The 6352-nt window shown below is 36.6% G+C and overlaps 1 pseudogene; it reads right to left on the bottom strand.

Annotated features, from left to right (window-relative positions):
• Positions 1 to 467: 467 nt before the first annotated feature.
• LOC127539454 (60S ribosomal protein L36-like) lies at positions 468 to 774 on the bottom strand (annotated as a pseudogene).
• Positions 775 to 6352: the final 5578 nt, after the last annotated feature.

The following is a 6352-nucleotide window of genomic DNA, read 5'->3' as shown; positions in this document are numbered from 1 at the left end:
TCTGATATAGGTTAAACATTTGCAATTATAACATATTTCTATATTCCTCACACTGTACAAGAAAAACCCAGATCAAAAGGGGAAAAAACATGAGAAAGAAAAAAATCGACTAACCAGGCAAACAACAACAACAACAAAAAGGTGAAAATATTATGTTTTGAACCACATTCAGTCTCCATGATTCTCTTTCTGGATGCAGATGGCAATTTCCATTAGATAAATTTCTCACACAGGTCCCACCATTGACCCATAGTGGCTATCATTTACTTTAAAACTATGCTGTCTTTCTAAGACTATAAGCTGAAGAATGATTGCTCATCTACTTTGGGAGTTTCCTCATAATGAATTTCCTTAAACAATGAAATAATAGATCCAGATTGAAAATATCAAAACCAATAATCTCTCTATATTTTTTTCCTACTTGTCAAATCTTTATTAGGTAAGGGGGCAAGACAGACAAGGTCAATTTAGTCCTTTTTGGCAGCAGCCTTCCTCAGGGCAGCATGCTGACCTCCTCTCTCTCCTTCTTGGCTAGGATGTGAGTTCCCACACTTTTTTTTTTTAATGAACTTAAGGCCTCGCTTATTATTAGAGACCTTTAACAATTCCATGGCCTGCCTCTCATAAGGAGAAAAGCCACACACCTCCCGGTTCATATCTCTCACAAACTTGGTGTGTTTGGTCAAATGCCCACAGTGGCGATATTTGGAAATTTTTTTTGGTAACTTTGTAACCCTTGTTGAGGCTCACAGCCATGAGGTATCAGATGGCCATGGCTATGGCACTATTGTAGTATTGTACAATTGTATTATATATTATAATGTTGTATTATAATATATAATATTGTAGTATTATATGTATTATAGCCTCAATGGCAGCCACAGCAGAAAGCTATCTTTATACTTTAAAAATGAAAATGAAAGAAGTCCTAAACTTCTTTCCAATCAGATACAAATCTCAGTTCTAAAAACTCCCTTGTGAAGCCAGCTTTTTTTCAATATGCATTTGATAAGTGCTGAGAGAAGTCAGAAATGCTGAGAAATTAGCTTCACCATGGAGGGTTGTATAGCCTTTGGGTCTGCTTTTGGATTCCTCTTTAAAGATGTTATTATTGCTAAAGAAAAGGGAATGAAAATCTCAAATCTTAGTGAAGGTCCATGAGACTAAGAGAAAGCAAGATTCTGTAACTATTATCATTTTTTTTTTTGCTAACAGTAACATTTTCATTCATACTCTAAAATACTAATTGTGGTGGAAGAATTGAATATTCCTTTACCTCCATCATCATTTCAAGGCTTTTCCCCTTTTTTTCTCAGTGATGTTTTATTTTTCCAATGGCATGTGAAGATGGTTTTCAATATTTGCCTTTGTAAGTTTTAGAGTTCCAATTTTTTCTCCCTCTTTTCCTTATTTCCTCCCTCTCCAAGACAATAAGCAATCTGATATAGATTATACATGTACAATCCTATTTATTATACACATTTCCATATTAGCCAGACTCTTTTTCTATCACTATCACTCAGCAACTTCTTTGAGGTACATACCATCCATATTTTCATTCAATCCAGATTCTGGAGGTCAGACCTCCAGAATGAATTCAATACCTACCTCATAATCTTCTCTGTTTCTGTCTCTGTCTCTGTTTCTCTCTGCCCTCTTCTCCTTCTTCTTCTCCCTCTCCCTACATTTTCAAAAATATTGACACCCTCAAATAATCTAACTTCCCTATTCCTCAATCTCCTCAATTTCCTATGATCTACTCTTCTACTCCACCTCAATTAAATACAGAAATGGTCATACTTTGACTTTTGCCATTAACCACAAATATTCCACTTGTTCATAAACTTGAATTCCTTTATTTGGTTATAAATTTTTATAATTTTATTTTATTATTACATCTTTCCATATGCTGTATGGCCCCTAACACTTCTTTTTTCTTTTTTTTTTTTCCCCTGAGGCAATTGGGGTTAAGTGAATTGCCCAGGGTCACACAGCTAGGAAGTGTTAAGTGTTTAAATTCAGATTTGAACTAGGGTCCTCCGGACTTCAGGGCTGGTTCTCTAACCACTGTACCAACTAGCTGCCCCCAAATATTGTTTTTACTTTCACTGTGACTATTTGCTCAACCTTTCAGTTCAGTTCTTGAACCTTAATATGGCTATAGTCTCCCCCTTATCCTTCTCCAACCATTAGTAAATTTGTTCAACTTTATGCTATTTTCTACTCTCAAATTTGTTGGTCCCATGTCCTATCACCAATCATACCTTGCCAGACTCCAACCCTGGACTACTTTCAGTTTCTGCTTCCTTCACTCCTATTCATAACGTCTGAAGACTGGGGAAAATTATGAAATCACTATAGCATAACCTTAACTAGGTCTTCATTGCATCAATGCAATCAATCCTTATATTTCTAATTGATTTACTATCCCATTCACCAGTGTAACTATTCTCAACTTTTTCTTACTTTGAAGAAAAGGGAGAAATTGTGCCAATAAACAATTAAACAACAGTTCATTCAATTTTTAAGAAAGAAATCCTAACTTATAACAATTTAATTCAATGGTGGGTTTTTTAAAATCTAAAAATCCATTTCGCTATATTCTAGCATTATACTGGATAGAGTATTGCATATGAGGTCAGGAAGATCTGGCCTCAGGCACTTATTAACTGTGTGATCCTTGGACAAGTCACTTAATCTCAATTTCCTCAATTGGAAAATGGGTTAAAATAGCACCCACCTCTCAGAGTTATTGTATCAAATAAAAAAAAAATTTGTAAATGCTTAGCACATTGACTGGAACATGGTAAACCACATGTAAATACTTATTCCCTTTATTTTTCTCTCTTCTAGCAACACTGCGTGTTGTTTACATTTTGAAGGTAAAGAAATGAACACATAGGGTAGATGAGGTGAGTGATTCAAGTTTAGGCAGTTTCATATCCTAGGTTTCTTGTGTATGTGCCCAGATGTCTTTCTTTTTTAAAAACATGTTTCCAGATTAGTCATGTTGTGCAAGAAAAATTGGACCAAAAGTAAAAAAAAAACACAAGAGAAAGAAAAAACAAAAATGAAAACAAGAGGGCTTCTGTCTGCTCTGGACACAGATGGCATTTTCCATGCCAAGTCTGTTGGAATTATTCTGGATCATCACATTGCTGGGAAGAATTAAGTCTATCATAGTTGATCCACACATAATCTTGCTTTTATTGTATACAATGTTCTCCTGGTTCTTTTCCCTTCACTCAATATCAGTTCATGTAAATCTTTCGGTTTTTCTCAAATCCACCTGTTCAATATTTCTTATAGCACAATTTGTATAGTATTCCATTACATTCATAGATCACAACTTGTTCAGCCATTCCCAATCATACTCTAGGTTTCTTAACACTCCATCTTTCAAGTGAATCAACCAATAAGTATTTATTAAGCGTCTGGTCTGTGTCAGGCATTGTACTAAATTCTGAGGAAACAATGAAATGCCCTTACAGAGCTCAGTTTACTGGAGGAGACACAATGCAAATAATCAAACACAAAAGAGTTCAAAGGAAAAATTGAACTGAATGGTTGGGAAAGGTTTCCTGTTGAGGGTGAAGTTTTAGCTGGGACTTGAAGGGAAGCCAGGGATGTCAGGAAGCTGAGATGAGGAGAGAACATCATAGGCTTAGTGGACATCCAAAGAAAATGCCCAGAGCTATGAGATGGAGTGTCTTGTACAAGGACCAGTCAAGAGCTCAGTGTCACTGGATGGAAGAAGACATTTAGAGGTGGAAGGTAGAAGACTGGGAAGGTAGAAGAGAGTTAGAGTCTGTCTATAAAGCTTGAACTTTAAAGTTCAAGTTTTCAGTGAATGCGCTGGATAACTAAGCCTTTCCAGAATGGGTTCTTTTTCACATATTTTGAAGGAAATCAAAGGAAAAGAAGTAAAAAGCATAAGGTTATTTGCTGCTCTGATAATGAAACTAAGGGTGAACAGATGTTACTCACTGAAAAAGGGCCCACCACTGTGTCAATAGGACTATTCCATCACCAAAGATCTCTTACTTGGAAAATTAAGCAAATTGCCTGAAAAAAAAATCCATCATTGCCTGGTGCTCATTGATATGCTAAGGTCTCCATCAACTCCCTGGTAGACCTCATGGTATCTTGACATGCAGGAAAGAGGCAAAGAACTCTTGCTTGGGTAGCCATTCCCATCCAAAGAAGTAAGATGAGCTCTTATAGAAACAAATCAGGGAATTCCTATTAGTTTAAAAGCTGTTTGGATTCTGACTAATGTGGAACCCCACCTATGTCCATAGGAGACTCATTGTTTAGCATAAAACAAAGGGATAAACACTGGACACACCTAGTAATGTGTATGTTGGCTGGGATACCAGCTACATGTAGGACCTTGGACAAAGCACTTCATTTTCTGGGCTCAACTTCTCATCTAAGATTGGATTAGATGGATTCTAAAGTTTCTTCCAGCTCTAAATTTATAATATGTCCAAAATGTCTAAAATAATAATAATAATGATAATTGGCATTTATGTAGTATTTTAAATTTTATAAATCTTATCTGACTTCATCTTCACATCAACCCTGAGTGGTAGGTGCTATTATCCCCGTTTTACAGATGAGAGAACGGAGGCAGGCAGAGGTTAAGTGATTTGTCCAGGATCATAGAATTATTACGTATATAAACTTGAATTTGAACTCAGGTCTTCTTGACTTTAGATCCTAGGCTTTTCCACTGCACCACCTATCTATGTATAATTCTAGGAATCTCTCCTTTAGGTAATCACTAATTGTTATCATAGTAGTGACAGAGAACATTTATAATATGTGAATAAAAGACTGTGTGGAGGAAAAAAAGTATTTATAATGACTGGGTTGATGTAATTTTAATAAGTAGAGAGCTGTAGGGAGTTTGCTTAAATGACCTGATAAAAATGACTTCCAAATGGATTATGATGTTTTGTTTACAATATATTGTTTTATGAGTGTTGGAAAGTACTTGAAAACAATAGCTTAAGAATTCTTCCTACACTGTTGACCTTATTCATTTTTTTCCCCAGGGTTCAAAGGGAAACATTGACTCTACCATGGGCTTCTATGATACTGAAGTTCTGGGATTACAGACTACCAGGTATGAGAACTGGAGGAGACCTCAGAGATATTAAATCCAAGTCCTTCATTGAATACATGGGACTATTATTGTTGTGTGTCTGACTTTCTGTGACCACTTTTGAGGTTTTCTTGGCAAACCTATTGAAGTGGTTTGCTTTCCCTCTCTCCAGTTCATTTTACACATGAGGAAACTGAGGCAAAAAGGGTTAAATGACCTGCCTAGGGACACAGAGCCAGTAAATGCCTGAAGTCAGATTTGAACTCAGGGCCTCTGACTTCAGGTCTAACTGCCTACAGGGAATATATTGACCTTCATTGATAGAGAGAGGTTCCTCCTCCTTCCATTCCTTGTGCCAGTGAAATCTCAGGTTCAATCCCAGATTTAACCTCTCTTTACTATTTTATTGCCTTATGCATATTTAAAAATAAATGAAGGAGTGAACTTTAGACTATAGTGTTCTTCTGATAGCCACAACTCACTTAGAAGTAAGCTGGTCTCTGTAAAGCTATACCACCTCTCTTGAATTGGGAAACTTGATTCTGAATTCAATCAGCTGATTTCTATTCGATTCAATTCAATAGGCATTTATTTACACCATAGTATATGCAAGGTCCTGTGCCTGTCCCTGGGAGTACAGAGAAGAGATTGTGAGAACCAGATCCTGAAAAGCATAAAACTAGTAATTAGGACAGCTGGAATTGGAACCCAGTATTTTTACTCCAAATCTAGCAATCTCTCCTGCCATCATCTCTCTCTTCTTACCACGAGAACCTTGGACTCTCTCCCCGAAATCACCCTTGGCTCTGATAGTTTAACTTTAGCCTTATCTTGTTTGAATCTCCCTTCCTTAGAAGCTCTCGTATTAACATTACCTATGTTTTATTGTATTTTTATTTATTTAAAAAAATATTCATCAATTATATTTCAATGTGATTCAGACTCTACTTGGAAATATTGCCAGTCACATTTGACATCTTAGATCTAGACCAACTACCTTATTTGACTAGGCAACTACAAGTGGAGAGGTCATAGAATCACAGTGGCCATTTAATCCTGATTTATAGCTGAGGAAACTGAGTAACTCTCCAGAGTCTGGGAAGGAATCCCCCACGGCTTCATTCAACTCTCTACTGTTTCCACTCTGTAAAGGCTTCCCAAAGTTTAAAGTCATGTTCATTCCAAGCATACACTGAGGCAGGAAGTCTTAAAAGTGCTGAGGAACTCGGTGGCTTCTGTGGT

Source organism: Antechinus flavipes, chromosome 5 (assembly GCF_016432865.1).
Source record: "Antechinus flavipes isolate AdamAnt ecotype Samford, QLD, Australia chromosome 5, AdamAnt_v2, whole genome shotgun sequence".
In the NCBI taxonomy this organism is placed as follows: Eukaryota; Metazoa; Chordata; class Mammalia; order Dasyuromorphia; family Dasyuridae; genus Antechinus; species Antechinus flavipes.
Note: the sequence above shows the minus strand (reverse complement) of the source record. Positions and strands in the feature narration are given on the sequence as shown.